Source organism: Salarias fasciatus, chromosome 13, assembly GCF_902148845.1.
Source record: "Salarias fasciatus chromosome 13, fSalaFa1.1, whole genome shotgun sequence".
Lineage (NCBI taxonomy): Eukaryota > Metazoa > Chordata > Actinopteri > Blenniiformes > Blenniidae > Salarias > Salarias fasciatus.
The window spans coordinates 3,398,869-3,418,531 of NC_043757.1; the positions used below are offsets into that span (position 1 = coordinate 3,398,869).

Below are 19,663 nucleotides of genomic sequence, written 5' to 3' on the forward strand. Positions count from 1 at the left end.
GATTTTGCACGTTTCCTCCAGATGTTCCGACGTTCACATGAAGACAGGCCTGTTGGTTGAACGGGGACTCGAAATGTGCCTGTAGGTGGGAATCTGTGTTCACCAAGGCATTCCTGCAGACGTCTGAGAGTCATGGAAAAGCTGCAGTTCCTTCCTGCAGCGTTTTGCTTTCCATCATCTCAGAAATAACTCCTCACCCCGTCGGCTGAGAGGACGGCCATGTGGTCACGTGCGCACGCCCATAAAAACACCATCTATATGCCGGCGCACCGCGCACGACGCTTTAATCTCAACGATGTTTACACGGATTTGGTGAAGTCTTGGAGTGGAAGGACGCCGCCGCGTCACGCTCGCTCTGACCACAGCAGCAGGTGGGAAGATGTCACCATTTGGAAAATCAGCGTATTTAAAAGCCGTTTCATGGTTGATGTGCCGTTTACGCCACTCAAACGTCTCTGAATACTCCTGTGATTAATGTACACTTCCAAGCTGATATGTTTCTCATCGGAAAGAACTTTAAATTGTTTTTCTGTTTTTTTTCCCGTAGATTAAAAAAGGCTCTGCACATAAATGCGGCGTTAACTTGCTTTAATGGCGGCGGCGGCACAAAGCAATGTCAAGGAGAAAGTGAAATATTTCCTTTCTCTCTTCTAAACTCCTGCATTAATCAAAGTGAAAGTCCTGGAGGATTATTGAGGATGCTGAATCACTGTAGTGAAGCTCGGAAGCCAACAAGCCTGCTGGAGTCTGAGGTGATTTTATACACAGAGCCAGGATCTGTGAGCAAGCGCACAACTTGGAGTGATTTAATGGGATCTTTAATCAAGTTATATTTTAGAACAACACTGGAAGAGCTTCTTATTCTTATTCATGGGGCATTCAAACTAAGTTGACAAAATGAATAGGTTATTGCTCCTTAGAGACTCTTAGTGAGGCTTTACAGAAAATCCAATTACTGATCTTCTGATGATGCCTGCGAATATATGCAGCCGTCCTGCGAGCGCTGGGAATAAATAGTTACAGAGCAGGATGCAGATAGGAGGAGAAGAAGAGAGGGGACATCCGGGGTGTCAATCGCTCTAATGCTAATGCTTCCCACTGCATCAACAAACACCATCCCGACCGGGTGCCTTTGAGCAAACACTTGACCTGTGATTGCTGCGGGACGGCCGCAGTGGAGGCTGGAGGACGACGGCGCCAGCATTTCCTGTTTGAAGTTGTCAAGCTTGTTGTGTTCCAGCGAGTTTCTCACTGTTGTTCTGTCTTCCACTTCTCTCCCTCCGTCGGTAATTTGTAGCTCCAGCACCGAGATAGCCGGGTCTCCGGGGACGGAGATACGGATGTTCCTCCCATCCAAACACTTTCTCTTTTGAAGTGCAGGAGTAAACACTTCCTTCCCACTCCTCTCTCTCTAATCAACTGTTCTGCCTTTCTGCAGTTATGCTGTATCCATCAGCAGGAATGTTAGTGAACTGGAACTGAGCTCAGGAACGAGGAAACCTGGAGTCGGGTGGGATTATTTCTTCTCTCAGGATTATGCATTTGTGGGATGAGCAGCAGAGATGAGGGGAGGCTGAATCTTCTCTGCCAATGCTGCTGCTGTTGAGTTCTGTTTTCAAAAAGCAGCAGAAGCTGAGATTCGGGAGAAGCACCGAGCGAATCCAGATGTGTGGGAGGTCTGCCACATGTGTTCAGAGACAGTGTGATCAGTATGTGAGCCCCCCCCCCCCTCTCGAAAACCACCACCGCCGCCACCCGCTTACATGGAATGCAGAGTGAGTTTCTTAATTAAGTCGAGAAGAAGCTATTACTTTTGGGACCGACTCAATTGTCCTCGCTCTGTGGCACCAATGGCTGAGGGCCTCTAATCACATCGTACAGAGAGAGAGAGAGAGAGAGAGGGAGAGGGAGAGAGGGAGAGTGCCACGGCTCGCCTTGCCAACCATCCGCCCCCTTCCTTTCCTCCAGTCGTCTTTGCTCCGCAGTTCATCTCAGTTCGGGGGTTGAAACGCTGTAATGTGTCCTATAATCTGCCGCCGCAGCGACTTTAGTGGCGCAATTACAGAGCAGCTCGTGCAGAGATTGTTTCAGGATGCTCCTCTTTATTGGTTTAATCCAGAGTGTGTGTGTTACTTTTTGGCATTTAATTATGTAACAGTGGGGGATTTGCCTCCTCACACACTGACATTTAGTGATAAAATCTGCAGCGGCCCGATTACGGCGATGCTTCTCCACGCAACGATTATTATTACACCATTACTGGATAACTGGACGGGAAAACACACACACACACACACACACACACCACCACCACCAGTGTGAGCAAATAATTTGGTGCTTAGACATCAGACTTTGTTTGAAGCAGTGTTTTCTTCTGTCCGGGCGGCGAAATCCAGTCCAATTTTATCTCCAACTACTAGTTATTGGCTTTGCTTTTATCCTCACAAGCTCATTAAAGTATATAAATATATTCAGTGTTTTCAGTGTTCCAGTTCTCCGGTTCCTGCAGCTCCTGGAAAGCAAAGCGGCGTCTCTTTCTAATCAGGCAGTCAGCGACGCCACCTGTGGCGGCAGGTGGGCGGAGCCGATCAGACGGACGGACGGGCCTGATGGGAAACATCGGCTCCGTTATTACGGGTTCAACTTTAGGACTTCAGTTCATAACTGACATTTTAAACCCACAGTGAGTTCAGCTCCATTCATGAAGACTTCAGGTTTGTTTTCTCTTTTCCTCTCAGCCGTCTGGTTTCCACCCTCCTGTCTGACGCGCTTCGACCGGATTCTCCCGTCTCATTCATTCTGTGGGGCAGGTTTCAGGTGAATGTGTGAGGTGAGTCATCCTGTATCAAAATTTCGAAGTTATCTCCTTTATTTCATCGTTCTCCAACATTTGGCCACATAATCTTGATCTCACCTCATCTTATTGGCGCCCTTCAGGCCTCCATCTGCCTGCAGATGACGAGCAGCACCTGGAGTTTCTCGTTCCGATAATTTTAATGTTGCTTGTGTTTGATAAAATTCAGATTACTACGATGAAATGAGTTCTCATGGCTAAATTAATGCGAGTAGAGTTTACTTAAAGGGAATAGTAGACATGAATTAAAAAATCAATGAGCTTTTAATTAAGATGTACTAAATCATTTTATGTACAATAATCAAGTTCGCCTTATCCTGATAAGTTCAGAAAACTTAAAAAAAAAAAAAAAAGCTTAAATATGTGCAATTCTAAACTCAGCTGCCGGGCGGAGTCTTGTTTACAGGTGGAAATGTGTTTTGCTCTTGAAAGTAACACAGTTGGTGCACTGAAATCAATGTTTTTGGAAGCATTTGACAGTAAAATGTGATCCAGTCAGGCAGTAACGACGAGTGTGTGGTTCAAATAACAAAAATAAAGAAATAAAATAAACTGTTCACGTGTCGACTGGCAGCAGCTAAAAACACGATCAGCCTCTGGTTTGCACCGCTGCCTCCCGCTCCGCTCGGGTTCCCAGAGGACACGGCGGCTCGGCCGCTTTCTGCTTAGCGCCGGCCGGGGTCACCGAAAGGTCACCCCGGTTTATTAAGCGTTAGTGTAAAAGCACGCTGCAAACACCGAGTCGCTGCGATAACAAACCCAACCAGCTGGAACCGGGCCGGCGGAGGCACCAGCATAATCCGGAATGGCTTTTTACTGTGCGTGCGTGCGTGCGTGCGTGCGCGGCACATCTGCATGGATATTGACTTGGTTTGAAGTCAGTAGATAATAAATAAACAGTCCTGGTAAACATCTGTTAACCAGCGCTGCAGCTCGCTCCCGGCCGGCCGCGGCGCCGCGCCGCCAGCGGAAAAGCAAACATGACAGCGAGCTAATCTGTTTTCTGTCGAGTCCAAATTCTATAAAAACGCACCACAGCGAGGCGCAAACATGGAAGCTTAATGTGAGTATGTGAGTGTGTGTGTGTGTGAGTGTGTGTGTCGCCCCCAGGATCAAACAGGACTGAGGAGCGGTGAAACGAGCCTCCACAGCCTGCTGCCTGCTTCCTGCTCCAGGAGGAAATTAGTGGCTTGATATCATTATCAGACGGCTCTTCCCTCCATAGGTTCACCGTCTGTCTGAATTGTCCTCATCCTCTCGCCATTTTTTTTTTTCCTCCCGTTCTCTCAAATAACAGACTTATAAATCAGAAAGGAGAGGAGCCCGAAGCGCAGCGGCTCACAATCAATACAAATAACTGGGCTGCCGGCAGAGAAGCTGCGTGTTTCACCGACCTGTGTGTGAGCAGAGAAAAGCAACAGCGCCATGCGTTGGAGTAATGCCACACACACACACACACACACACACACACACACACACACAAACACCCCTGGTGGCTGCGAGCTGCAACTGCAGCCCTCTTTAACGACCTCTGAGATGTTTTTTTCGTCCACTTAGAGGGCAATTAAGCCTGAATGGAAGCTGTATACTTGATGCTTCCTGGAGGACTTCTCAACGTGGATTCAGAATCCTGCGGAGAACCAGAAAGCGTAGAAACGGATCTATTTCAGTGTTTTCCTGGGCTATAAACGACTTCAGGCCTGCACCCAGACGCGGGCAGAACAGATTCGGCCAGGCTTTCTGCTAACTGGATGCGACCCTGAGGACGCGCTATCTTTGGATACTTTCAAAATAATGGCAGTTGCATAAGTGAAGCTGCTCCAGAATGCTGTGACGCCTGTCGATCAATAGCAGACACCCAGGCCCGATTAGATTTGGCTCAAAGTGCACCGGTTTGTGTGGAAAAGGCAGAAGAGCTAGACGTCGAAGTTCGAAAAGGTGTCGTTGAAAATAGTTTTCTGCATTTTCATCCTCATAGTCTTTATGTGGAAAAAGCAAGAGAGCGTTTGTGGAAAGTAAACAAATATGGGAAGGTTGTTTTCTTTAAAAAACAAACCAAACAAAAAAGTAGGGACTTTAAAAAAGAGACAGGAGATTCCACACCAGCTGCTGGAAAGGCTGAGTTGACTGTAATCTTCAGTCGCTCTGAGCAGGTCTCAGAACTTCCCCCTGCCTCGGCTCTCAGGAAGCTGTGGAGACTCTCTGAGTGGGAACAGGTGCGTTATCTTAATACGCTCCATAAAACTCAATGAGGCCGTAACACGGACCAGCAATCGCCCACAATGGTCAGAAAATAGACAGATGTCAGTTTAAGGACGGTGTTCGGGAGATCGGTCACTGAGCGGCAGCTTGAGATCGGATCACATCGCCGTTTCAGTTCGGAGTTCCTGCCGGGTCTCGCCGTTTGTCCCAACCGTGGCCCGGGTCGCATCTCTCCGCCCACCGCGGGACAGCCTCCCTCCGCGGCCCGCTTTTTGAGTCTAGAACTCTGAAACTTCATCGTTGAATTACCTTGAGTGCCGCCTGTGCACCCAAACACACTGAATCCATCACGTGTTCACCGGGTTGCACCAGGGCGTCGGAGCACTCTGACCGACACTGCCATCAGTAACCAGCCATCACTTCTTCATCATGTAGTACTTTCTGGGTCCCTTCCTCTTTCTGCAGCCATTTCTGACCTTTTTCTTCATTTTCATTTCCAACATACTCGATCACGTCCTCCATCAAAACGCCAATCATTTCATTTTGTCGCCTAAAAAGGGCCGTCTGTCCTCAGATGAGAACGATGTTCTCCTGCATTATTCTAGTCGGTCACCTGCAAAATGCACAGAAAGCACAAGATCCTGTAGAATCAGGCGTTCGCTTATTTTACTGTAAATATTCCAAGTCTTTCTTATTTTTCTTTCCCGTTTCACGCCTGATTGTAATCCTTGTCCGAACACACACACACACACACACACACACACACACACACACACAGGCGAGGGGAGGAGATCCATCACCGTGGCGGAGGCGGGGCGCCCGCCGCAGAGCGGCGCTGCCTCTGCCTTTGAAGACGACCTTGTCAGTCTGTCATTCACACGGAGGGAAGGCAGGACCCGGGGAACGGCGCACCGCCGGGCGTTTCAGGAACACCGGAGTCAAACCGCCGGAGGCGACTGGTTTAACTGTTCCGTGTGAGGAGAGAGGGAGGAAAGTTCACCAGTCCGTCCCTTTGTCTGGTTCGTCGCGTTCTTCAGAGCTGCCGCGGATTAAGACGGCGGTCGTTCAGCTGATTGATCCCACATCACTCTGCTCTGCCTCAACTAAACAAAGAGAGCTTGTAATGAGATTACCTGTGAATCATCCACCTGCCCGGCTCTGAAAAGGTTAATGAGGTGATTCGACGTTCGGACGGACGGCGCAGCGGCGTTCTGATCTCCACCTGAGGCGACGGACGTCCCACAGATCCCTCCTCCCCACAGATGGCGTGAAGAACACACTCATGTGCCGGGCGGCGGGAACACGGAGGACGGGCTGGATTCATGCTGCATGCGATTGAAGCACAGAGCCGTTCCAAGCCTCCAGTCAGCCTCTGCTGCCATTGGCCCATTCCGTCTCTCCTTCCACTTTCATGTCAGCAGCCGAGGTGTCTGACGTGACGTCAATGCCTCCCCTCGCCCACACACACACACACACACACAATCAGAATGGCGGCGTCCACGAGGCGCCTGTGCTGGAAAACCCTGTGGAGTCCTGGAATTAATCTGGCCACATGGGCCGAGTCCAGGAGAGCGGCGGCGGAGAGGAGAGCGGCAGATGGAGGGAGAGAAACCAGCAGAGCCGCTCTGCAGTCATTCAGTTTGAAGTTACAGGCTCGTGAAACACTTTCTTAATGTCTGAACTCCACATTTATCCCCGACGGTAACTTTTCAGCGCCGTGCACGGAGAAGTACGGTCCGGAAAGCCCATTCAGAGGGAAAGGGCTCACGGCCCGTTGCCGCCATCTTGGCGCAAAGAGGCATTGAGGAGGAATTTCTTAAACGCTCCGGAGACTTGACCTTTGCGGGTGTCAGACGTCTGTGTTCAGCCTTTGAGTAGTGCATGAGGACGGGGCGATTCCTCCACCGGCGCAGCTGAAGGTTTGGTTCTGCTGAGGCGATTCACTTCCTGGTTTTTTCTCCGTGTTGTCTCACAGAAACACACCAAAGACTTAAAAAAAAAAAAACACTCCACTGATGGGATGAGGGCCGGATTTTTCACTGCATCAGAAAAAGACGTTTTTTTATTTTATCATATTTTGTCTTTCGATCTCATCTGATTTCTGAACAGGATGCGAGTCCCATCTCTTCTGATCCATCTATTTCTATTTCTATCTGTTTTCCAGTCGTCTGTCTTTTTCACGCCTCCACCATCAACAATAAGAGATCGCGATGGTGTCTTGTCTGAACGTTTTGGCCCCTCCTGTAAACCTCGGCTTTAGCTTGTTTCCACCGTAACACTGAGACATTAGCAGCCTTAAATAAACATCAGCTGACTGGTATAAAACTCATCTGTACGTCTGTTTTTTAGCAGCGAGCGCTTTTCAGCACACCGAGGTCAAATTTCTCTATAAATAAGACATAGAGAGGATTGTTTCTCTCATTTGGAGAAAAGGTCAGCCTGAGGGAGGGATTCCAGATAAATAAATCACTGAAGCTTTAAAAGCTTCACCAAAACTTAGTGGACCAAGTTTTAATATAAATTCTATTAAAGTTCAATATGCTGTGTTAGAATTACGATGAAAACTTTCACAAACGACTGTTTTAGCTCCAGATTGTTGTTTGCTAACGCTGGTGGTAAAACTCCTGCCGAGCTGCAGTTTAACCTGCTTTCTTGTATTTTTTTTTTTTTTAATATCTGTAACATCAATGTCTCACAATCTGACCCATCTTTCCATATAAATAACAGATGAAGACGATCATTTCTGTTATTTGTAGACGGCTTCATGCTGACGGACGGATCACAGATAAATGATAATCAGATAAAAAAAAATTAAACGACGCCATGTTTCCATGGCAACGTATGAAGAGAAAACGTGTCATTTTTCATTTATACTACAACGTCAGAAACACTGAAAACAATGCAATCGGTTGCCGCTATTTATTTTACACACATGCAGAGCACGATATGAACGGAAAAGAGACCGCCGCCAAACCAAGGCGGAGCAGACCGACTGAGGAAGCCGTTCTACCCTCGGTACAGGAGGTCAGTCGTTCATTCATTCATTTAAAGCACAAATCAGCTGCAGCATTAAAAAAGGGGTTAAAAATGAGGAGCATGAGCTTTTTAACTCATTGATGAGCGGAAGGTAACCTCCACGGCGTCGTGCCGACACACATGAGCGCTAACAGCGTTGCAGAGTGACGTGAAGACAGTGGCGAGCGAATCCGTCACAGATTAGCAGATGAAATCGTTGCTGTGCTTGTTCTGGAGGCCGCTCTGAGGCGGGTTTAAGCGGAGCGAGAGAGAGACTACGTTCAGCAACTGGAAACCAGCTGCGAGGTTCGCTGCGGCGCCGCCGACAGGAGCAGACCAAATAATCTGATTATTTATTCTTATTATTTACTTTTCATCTCTGAAGACTTTCATGTCAGACGTTCACATGTGTGTGCTAAACCTGGACACACACACACACACAAACGCAAGCAGCAAGACATGCGGCCTGACGTAAACACACACACACATGAATTACACACGGCGAAACGTATCTGATAAGGTTTAATTGAATATTCTCCCCCACGCCGCCCGCTGCAGAACATGAGCAGCTCTATCGCTGCGTCTGGTATCTTCCACTTCTCATCTTTCTCACTCGTGGAGCCGCGACACACTCCTGGCCCCGACTCTCTGCACTTATGAGGACTTTCGCTGGATGAGAGCACTTCAGCGCAGCTCAGCGTCCGTCTGCGCCGGGCTGCTTGTTGGTTTCCCAGCCCGGAGAGCGGAAGCAACTTTACTGAGCTGGAAAGTCGAATCTACTGAAGAAACATGTTTCATTCCAAACAAGCTCCTCCAGTCGCAGGCTGAAGCCATTTTCACGTGGAAATGCAAAACTCCCGCCGCATTCCGGTGGTCGTTTTCACGACAGCGGGGCTTGGAGCCCCTGAAAATACAACTTTTTAAAAAAATGCTCCAAATCTGTCTCCATGGAAACGGGGGAAAATGCCACTTTTTTTTACAATGCTTAGACTCCTTTTCCTTGTAGACGGTAGAAACACTCACTGCAAATTAATGTTGTTTTTATTGTGATCATCAAAGTCAATGTGAGTTTTATTTCACTGCAACACACTCTCTCTCTCACACACACACGCACACACACACACACTAATTCCCACCATTCATCCCCACTTCGGCTGAAAAGCTCCTCTTGTTTTGAAAGCCGAAGAGCTCATTCGATGTTTTATTTTTTTTTCACTTGATTCATTCTAATGTTTATTTTAGCAGATGATTTACCAGGAAGACGAATGAGCTGCTGCTTTGCTTTAATGAGAGGAAGCGAACGGGAGTGAGAGCGGCGGCGGTCCGGACACCAGAGCAGAGAAAAGAGCAACAGAAGACATCATAAGGAGGGAGACGAAGCGTTCAACCATGGCCGCCGTGGAGGAGAGGCAGCCGGAGAGCCACGTGTGTGTGTCTGATGGAGCTGACGGGTGCAGGCGTGCGGAAGGAGGGATGGAGGGGAAGAGAAAAAAATAACACCGAGGTGTGGGAGAGAACCACGCTGCGCTTTTCTCCGAAGTGGAGGAGCGGCGAGCGAGCGGCCGGCGGTCGCCGCCCGAGCCGATCAGAGGCCGATCGACTGTCGGTGAAGAACTGAGCGTCTCAATCAGGCGATTTTACAACGCCGGAGCTTTATTTTGGCGGTCCGCTCAGAGGATCCGTCCGGCTTCGCTCAGGCAGCGGCGCTAAATTCCGCTTCAGTAAAAGTGGGAATGTATTTGTGACACTCCATTAGCCTGATTGCGTTGGAAGACGGGTGTTTTTACGGCTGTTGAAATACAGGCACCTGATTTGACAGGTGAAGGAGTTTTATCTGGCTGTGGTCAGCAACAACTGCATTTTTGTCAATTTGCTTGTTTTCTGTCCAGATCAGAGCCTCTTGCGACCCGGTTTAGGCCCACGAACCTGTTATTTGAGCTCCATAAGACAAAAAATCACCAGATAAATCAGAACTCTTCAGTTTGATGTGATTCATCTACGAACCGAATGTCTTTTATCGCCACGTTCACTAAGCCGGTGGTTTATTTTTTTTAATACTCCTCTGATCAGCGCCTCCTGAATAAAAAGCAGGATTCTCCTGGTTAAAAACGCGCCGTTACACGTCTTATCTTCTCCCGCTCGCTTGAGAAAAGCTGCGACACACACCAGCACAAAAAAGCCACAATAGTTCCAACAGACACGAGACTTCAAAGTCATTCAAACTGTGGAAAATTGCCAGTTGGAGTATTTTTTTGTCACTCTGCTGGAAAAGCATATGAAAGAAAAAAAAAAAAAAACAAAGCAAAAAGAAAATAAAAACAAGTCCTCCGTAAGCCACACACAGGGCGGAGGCTCCGGGAGTCTGCTGCCGAGTCGGCTCTGTATATTGAAAAGCAGATCTTTAAAGCTCCCCGGCTTCACACATACAATTGATGCATTATTCATGTGTGTGTGGTCCTGATGCGGCGGAGGGATGTTAGCAGCGCGCCGCATGTTGTGACACACAGCGAGGCAAGACGAGCCGCATCCTGATAAAGGACGCATTTCAACACCAGCGAGCGGAGGAGTCATTCTGGATCACATTTAGTCAGTGTTCACCACGTCGGAGTCAGATCGGCTTCCTCTGCTGCTTTTACGAAAATAATAAAAGGAGTAGACGAGTGTTTGTCTGGATGGATTGATAAATTAGCATTGGTCATTAGTGGCATCTCAACCTGATCTTTATTAGCGATCATTGTTTGATGAAGCTAAATTCCTCCTCAGACGGTGAAATGGAAAATCTGTGGCTCGATGTGTTTTTCAGGACGGATCGGCGGCCGACCGGAGCTCAGGAGGAGATTTGAAAAATGGCGCTCCACAGCGAGGCGGAGGAAAACACAACACAGCGGGGGACGGGATTCAAACCCTGCGAGTGACGGCGGCGGCGGCGTGCCAGAAGGAGAGAATCCAGCTCCAGAGAAACCCAGGAAGAGCTTTGATTCCCCAAATCCTATAATTTGTATTAATTAGATGGACTGAAGTCCAGAGAATGGGATGAGAGCAAAAGATGCTGTGGACCAGACAGCCAGGGCTCCTCAGAGGGACGGAACCGACCGGACCGGACCGGACCGGACCGGGGAGTCCTCCGCTGGCGAGCAAACGGGTGAAATGACTCAAGTCAAAGCCATCGACCACTCAGGATGAAAGCCTCCACTGTCAGCCGTCACAAAACACTGCTTCCAGCATTCAACCAGAATGGTCCGAGTTCAGAGTCAATCTCGCCAAATTCCATCCCGTCCTGATGAAGGAGCTGTAAACGTGGTTGCGAGCAGCTGCGTATTCATCAATAAGAAGCACACGCACTCAGCTGTTTCGTCTTCTGTGAGCCGCCGATCTAAATTGAACTCTCAATTAAATATTTAGCGCTTCCTGCGATTTCTCAGCAGTGACTCCGGCGAAAGCGATCGACGCACGACACAAACACCACAGCTTTCTAATTATGAATTCTCAATGGTTCTCAGTGAATGTGGAGCCTGGAATTCTCCAGTGAAGCCTGAGATGCCGTCGCTGGTTAAAGCAGCTCCGGAGTCGAACCCCGCCGGCGAATCCTCCCGGTTTTCTGAAACCTGATTTATGCTCCTATTTTTAACCTGATAGCTGCTGCTGTCATCTGAAGGTAATCTGGCTTCCTGCTCTGCTCCTGTAGCTATGATTTGAAAGGATAATTTCAGTTTTTGGTGATGTTTATTTTATTTTGCACTTCATTTTCTCAAAGTGTCACAACATTGAGCTTCATGTATCGTCTTGAATATCTGCTTTAATGTCGTCCTGAGTTTCATGACGGTTGTTTCAGTTTGAGATGCACCGATACTGATACCGATACCAGTATTGGGTATCGGGTCCGATATGGCACCGACTACTGGTACTTAGAAATTTAAATGTGCACTTTCAAAATAACAGTTTTTGCTCCCTTGACGGCCCGTTTACCAAACGATCCACTGACAGTTTAGTCTGGGTAATTCTTAGAGTTATTCAATGTAATCGTCAACACATTAGTGTTAATAAAGATGATCTGCTCAAAAGATTGCTCGATTGATTCTTCCTTTTCTTACATTTTTTTAAAAAATAAAATAAAAAGGAAATACTGGATCATTACATCATACGAATATAAGCAGTAGAATTGAGATTAATTCCTTGTGATACTCAGAAAGGTTAGTATTCAGACTGCTATTTTAAAACGGTGTTATCATTGTATCTGTAGTGTTTCTGATCTCCCGGAGAGGATTTTAACTGTTCTAAATGTCGGCTTTACGTCACACTGCTGTTCTTCATCTGGCTTTTTTTTCTTCCTTCTTTCCGTTTCTTATCAGGAAACCCTTCATCTCGGCTCGTCTCAGCCGGAGCGCAAATTACAATTTATTCATCCGCCATGTTCCATTCATCTGTCTCCACCTCCATTAATTCTTATTTATGTTTACTCATTTATCCTTCGCTGCTTAAAACAGACATCATTCTTTTATTTGGGAGCGATCAAGCCTTCCGCTCCACCATCGATCTTCCTCCTTCTGTTTCTTCCCACTTGTTCAGAACATCAAGAACATCTTATCTCCCTCTCCTCTTTCTATTCCGTCTTCTTTTATTAGCCTCTATATCTCCATGCGGTTCTGACTTTATGTCTTCTCTCGGCTATTTTTCCATTTCTTTTAACTTCTTTTCTTTTAACTCAGCCATCCATTTAAACTTTTCCTGTCCTTTTGTTCTCTCTAGATGTAATGCATTGTCGCTATCTCCTCTGTTCAGTCAATTTCGGTTTATCCGGTGTCATTTTTCTTCCTGCTTCCTCTCCCGAGCACCAGCGAAAATGATTACTGCGAGCTAAAAACAAACTTATCATCCATAATTACAATGTAGTGCGACAGCAAACAGCGTCCTCCTCCTACAGACAAGTGTCATTTAAATGTTCCTAAATAAAATTTGCACATTTTTTTGTTGTTTTCCCCCATCTCATTTGGTTTGGCGTGAAAACAACATGCAGACCGCTGAGAGCGAGGCAGATGTGGGCCTCTGTTCAGCCTCTGTTTGCTTATTCAGACACACAGCTGTGAGTTTTCTGTTCATGTTTTCCACAAAGCATCTTTTTTGCGAGAGTGAAGCACATTTTCACTGCGATGCCAGACTCCACAGAATAGTGTAGCAAGAGTGTTCTCGCTCAAACTGCAGGTTGACGTGGTTTAGCGAGCAAACTGGGATTTTTCCAGGGGGTGTGGAGCTTGCTTTGGCACTGAGGCAGTTTAGTGGGGGTGAGACTGAATATTGTCTTCATTGTTGACTGAATGATTGATTCTGTTCTTCGTTTTAGAAATGTTTTGCTGTTAAATGGCCGTAGCTTTAAAACGACGTCCAACGGTAGAAACACTGAAAAAACATGTATTTATCATGTTGAGCCTCAAGGGGGCGCTGTTGGGCGTTTATATGATGAAACCACACAAAGGAGAACACAAAATTCCTGTTCCTGTTAACATTGGATTGTTGTTGTAGTGAAAGCCAACTCTAAAACCACCAGATGGACCAGGAGGATCTGGACTGGGAGTCCTGACACTCCGGAGGGAAACATTGTTGTTACGGTCTATCTACTGCGCATGTTTCCATGGAGACGGACTTGGACCATTTTTCAGATGCATTTTCTGCCGTTTCCACGGTGACGGAATTGGAACGTTTTTGAAAAGTTACCGCTGTTGTCTTAAGGCCAGTTTCATGCTTTCTGTGTTCGCAGGTCTGCATGTTGCAGTGCTGGTCTGTGTGACGTAAAAATCAACCTTTGTAGCGACGGTCCACAGATCTCTCGGGGGTCAACTGAGCGTCAAACATTTCCAACAGAAACAAAAAATGGATCCTGGATTTGAAAAATGCTTGTGCATACGGAATAAGGTGAGACGTTGTGGGACCAATGCGTGTGCATGGAAGACGTACTGGCCTGAAGTCTGAATGTACTATGGATGGAACGGCGTGAAATCCGGAAAGCCTGAAGAGCCTGAACCAGACTGACAAAATGCTACAAACGTTTTTCGTTTTCACTTGAAGGCGTCACACAAACGGGGCCTCTGGCTCATTTGATCCAAAACAAGAACCAGAACCGTGACTTCCACACCGAGCATTCATCTGGGTTCAGGTCAGTTTGAGGGACTCGGTCAACGGTTCGACCACACAGACCCTGATGTTCTCCAACTCAGTCCTGAAAGCTGTCAGGGCCACATTTTAACATCTGAAGAAGGCTTACGCTGTTTAAAACATGAAGTCACTGCATTAGTAACTTCAATATGGATTTATGTATTCACTGAATTCAGACTAAAACAAACATCTAAATCCTGAATGAAACGAGTTTCTAATGGGAACAACTCCCAGGACAGTTCTCACACTGCAGTGAATCACCTGCTTTGTTCTCCTCAGTCACCTCAGAAAGAGGTGAAGCCCTCTGAGCGACGTTCAGGTTCCGGTTTTCCGTTCTGAAAGCAGACGAGCGCATCAGCCGAGAGCGACCTGAGGGTGGAACTTTAATGGAAGCTTTCTTTGAAATGTGAGCGCTCCTTAACAGTCGGTGACAAAACACTCTTTCTCTCAGAGCGGCTGCACGAGCAGCGGCTGAGCGTTTCACATGACGAGATGTAAAGTTCAAAGAGAATCCAGAGAGTCCAGAACTCCCACCGATGCCTCACAAAAGACGTCGCCGCACCTCAGAGTTACATCAGGAAATATAAAAATGCCCACAACACGGCGGGAAAGACAGAAAAATAAATCTCACCGTGGCTTTGACTTTCCAACGCAATACTTTTTAAACTCTGGGATCAATACTTCTGCTTGAGTAATGAATGTGGAAACTGTTGACAGCTCCGCACATGCCCAAATAAAAATAAATCCAAAACATCTGACTTCCTGTCTCTAATTCCAATTACCTGTTGTATTTACCAGTCGTCAGTGAACTCTTTATCCGTCTGATTTACTGAATCCCTCCTTCATTCATTCATTCATTCATTCACCCGCTTCCTGAGTGTGTGTCATGGTTACACAGTCTAGATGCTCATGGGTAACACACCTCCTTCTCCTCCTTTTACCTCCGTCTGTCTTCATGTTGGCGGCTCCTCCTCCTGCTTGTTATTCCCTCCACAGCTCCACCTGCCTGAGCTTCTGACCCTTCCATCACATTCTCTCTTTCCCTCATGCTCTTTTTTTCTCTGCCTCTCCACATCAGTCTTTCTCATTCTTTTTTATCCATGCAAGATTTGCAATCTCATTTCTTTTTTATAATCGATCTACTTCAGAATGCGTCCCTCCGTTGCTCCACCAATCCGCAGTGTTTAAACGGCAGAATCTGTATCCGGCTCTCCGTCAGCACAACGAGGCGGAGTGAATTCAGGACGGCTGCAGGACGACGGCTGATGTTTTTTTGATTTCTGCAGTGGGGTTGGACCGTGCATGTGCGCATGCACGTGTTGGCACAGATCTGCCAAGTTCACCGTTAATTTAATCCATGCACATTTGAGCCGGCAACGTTAGCTTAACTGTGATAACTGTTATTAATAGAGGAGGCTAACGCTACACAGCTATGCTACATGCTAACACACTACATGACTAGAGCATGACTGATGAACTCACACTGGCACTCGTAACTCTTTAAAGATGCGTTATCAGAGCATCCCTGGAGTGTCTTCACCCCGCCGTGGCTCTGCGGAGAAGGCAGGACTCCTCCAGCGGTGAACCCGAGGTCAGGATGCATCCAGAAAGTGGCGGCCGTCGCTCACGGAGCCGCGTCGCCCAAACCCCCTCGAGTGGACGGCGAGTTGTCCGACACTGGTTCAGACACTCCAGAGCAGGATTACGGCCGCTGTCACGGGTAATTCCAACTGTAGGAGGACAGACTCTAATGTGAAGCTCCTCTCCTGCTGTTCGGGACGCCGCCAGGATTTACCAGACAACCGTAAACGAAATAATTAAATTTTGACTATATTTTGGCTCACAGAGAATCTCTCTCTCCTGTATGGAGAGTTCATGAAAGCTCCCGATGCGGTTCAGGTGAACTGGTGACTGGAAGGAATGGACTCTGTCCAGGAAGGGCCATGAAGTCAGCTGAGACTGGACAAAACACACACACCAGCAAAATCCAGGCTGGATCTGTGGTCAGAACTGATGCTGCTGAACGCTAATGCTAACCCTTTCCATCCATCTCCTCCAGAGAGTATCTGTGGAGGAGACAGAACGTAAAATCCCTCAATGGTTTCCTAAAACCTCCCATGAAGAATGATTGATCTGTTGATTGGACAAGTGGAAGCAGCTGATTATGTAAAGCACAACAAACAGCTGAAGTGTTAAACTACAGAAATCCATCCTTGTAATGAGGAAATGATGAACACATCATTCAGAGAACTCTTCCTTGATTTTACTTTACTCAACTTTTTCACGATAACGGTGCTCAGAACCTCTGAAAACATGACTTTTCTGGAAAAGGCTCCGACTCCGTCTCCATGGAAACAGAAAACAACTTTCTGAAGCAGCTGCGCACTACGGCCGAAGAAAATAGTTTAATTACAGAAACGTGCATCATTCATAGAGCTGATTTCAAAAAAAGACATAGGGAATTCTACCTTTAAGCAGGATGTTGACTTTCTGAATCTGTTCACCTTTTCTGTCCGTCGACTCGACGTCTGATCCAGTTTTCCCTCCATCTTCTGCTTCGCCTCTCAGTTTCTCCCCACGCTCCTCGTTTCCTCTTTTCTCTCACCCTCACGGCTCCTGAAATCCTCCCAGCATCGCTCATTCCCTCTCCTCTTTCTCCACGCGTCCTCGTCTCTTTGCCTTCCTGCTTTCTTCCTCACTTCCTGCGTCCCCCCCCCCCCAATCAATTTTCCTCCCTCTTTTCCTGCTCTGCCCGGCTCTCCGGGGATAAACCGCCTTCTCCCTGCCGGCTGGATAACCAGTCCGCTGCCTGCTGCCCTTTACTGTCATCCTCTCCACTTCAATCAGAGCTGCCAATTCCACCTCTTTCTCTCTCCTACGGCTTTTCCTTTTTTTATGATTTCATCTGGGCTATTTGTATGCCTCACACACAAACACACACACACACACACACACACACACCAGCATGTTGAGCTCATCCATCAGCCGTAGTTAGCGTTAAATCCCCCACTATGACCAGCAGACCTCTCCACACACACACCACACTCACACACACACCGAGTAGTTCAATAACTTCCTGTCACAATTTCATTGGTGGTCGGAAAGACGCCCTCCGCGGCCCAGAGGTTAAAGGGATAAATCCATCCATCACTCCTCACACTGAAGAGCACTCACCTGCACACACACCGCTGTACTCTCAATTTTCCAGAAATGTTTTTTTTTTAAAGGCATCAGAAACACATTGTGCGGCTCACTTAAGACAACAGTTTCCCATGTTATTTTTAAAATGTAAATATTTTCCTGTTAAGCCTATTAAAATTAAATGCCTCTAAATTGAAAAATATATTTAAGAGCATCAGACAATAATGATATAAAATTCAGAATGAACAGCGTAAATCAACAAATGAGCCCATATAAATCAATTAATGCAATAAAGTGGAAAAAGTTACAAATGAATTAATGAGCACACCTTCGATTAATTAACGCTGATCGCATTAACCAGCCCTCCCTCCTCCAGAGTATTTGCACACATTTGCAACCTGGATCAGTGAAAAGGTTTTTGTGACCAGATGTTAAATGCGCTGACAGAGAGTGACTAATGACAGCATTCATTTTCCCCTCCTCCTGTTATTCAACATCTTAATGGTTATGTTCTGCTCTCGCAGCACTTTGTGCACAAAACTCAGGTCTGAAACTCGCGACACGCTGTTCTTATTTACATTGAGCGATAAACAAAATGACACAGAGCGCCTCTACTGTGCTGCACAGTCAACTTTGGCCATTTCGAGTCTGTTGAATGTTAATATTTATGCTTCTGCAGGCATACGTGTGTGGTTTCATTACGAAAACAAACGGCAGCACCCACTAGTGGCCCGACGTGAAAACTACGCTGATTTTTTGCAGCTGTGATACCATGCGGTGCCACATGGTGGTGCAGTGAGCCACTGTGGTATCCAGTCTGCCTGCATTCCAACAGGAGAAGAAGTAAGAATTATTGGCTCGAAAAGTTCTATTAAAATCTTGGCAACATTTCCTCACTAGATGCTAAAGTGAATACTATCAAAATCACAGATAACGCACTTCAGAAAAAGCTAAACCAAAAAAACTACTAAATGTGTTTGATTGTGAATAACAGCAGATTGAAAAAAAAAAATAAAAACAGACTCATAAAAGAGGCCTATGCTGTTAGTAATCTTCTGCTCCTACAGGGTACGCCTACCATGAAGAAGTAAATAATTCTCCAAAACAGGCTGGAAACTGTTTCCAAAGAGAAAACATAAAGAAGGGCGGGGAAAAACCCATCTCTCATCCTTCATCTACTTCTGTGTGTGCTCCCTCAATTTATATACGTATATATCCCTTTTAAGATGCATGCTCAGCCATTCACCCATAAAACACCAAATATCTGAAAATAAATCATGCAACAGGCAAAGTCAAGAGAGCCGGTTTGATTCCACTGTGTTTAATCAGGAACGTGAGAACCGCAGGACGTGCAGCTGAGGAGAACCAGGGCTCTAAAGAGCTCCGGCCGCTCGCTGGACTCACTGCTCTGAATGAGACCAGGACCAGAAGTCCGTCTCTGAACCTGCAGCAGTGCTTCACGTTCCTCCTGCTGCTCATGTGACTGAAGGCAGGAAATGGTTAATTAATAGCCATTCACTGACACACTGGCTACGTTTTTGGCCAAGTCTGTGCTGGTGTGTGAGGGTGTGCACAGGAAGTTGATTTTCTATTTGTCTTGGAATCAGAGCTCAGATATGTCCTTCAGATGACCTCTGAGACAGCCGTGTCTCCCATGACGCTGACATTTTCATGGATTTGAGGGTTAACTTCACCATTACGAGTCGTGGCCGCCACCAGAAACCATTCATGAAACAGTGTTTTTTAAAATCTGATATGAATTTTTCCGCTGTTTTCAATTAACCAGGATCAGTTCTTCTGGTTTAGAAGATCCGATCAGCCTGGTCGGATCTGATCATATCCACATATAAATGAGACCTCTGAATGCGAACGCCTTCTTCCTGTTTACACTGAACCAAAGCAGATCTGATCTGGAACAGCTGGGCCATGGGGATGGCAACGTTCACATCTGAAGTCATACGGTGCCAATACCCGGTAACAGCTTTTGGTACTCGATGCTGGAAGCAGACAAGTTGGTAACAGATGCTAGCATGCTAACGGTGCAGGACTTGTAGCCACAGATCTAAGGCTGGTCGCTCCTCAGCCTTGAGAAAAATCTTGTTCTTAACCAGAAGTCCTAAGACTAGAAGTATTCCTGCACAGCGAGTGTAATCTGCATTTTATTTTGAAAAGTGGAGGCAGACTTTTGAGCGCTTTCTCGTCACACTTGCTTTTGCGGCCTGCTCGCTAGTGGTGTCGTTACACTCTAGTGCAATGCTGCATTCAGGTCCGGCATGGAAAATTCTCAACTCTTCCACTCCCTCA

The 19,663-nt window shown here is 46.8% G+C and overlaps 1 protein-coding gene and 1 long non-coding RNA gene across 2 annotated transcripts in view; both read right to left on the minus strand.

Moving 5' to 3' along the window:
* The window catches only part of nrg3a (neuregulin 3a), a 381,203-nt gene that overhangs the window by 138,091 nt on the left and 223,449 nt on the right, over positions 1–19,663 (minus strand). The gene's annotated exons all lie outside the window — the stretch shown is intronic.
* On the minus strand, positions 15,734–17,906 carry LOC115399814 (uncharacterized). The gene is made up of 3 exons (XR_003932734.1): positions 17,749–17,906; positions 15,961–15,963; positions 15,734–15,743 (listed from the first exon to the last, which is right to left on the minus strand). It is a non-coding gene; the product is annotated as an uncharacterized LOC115399814 (long non-coding RNA).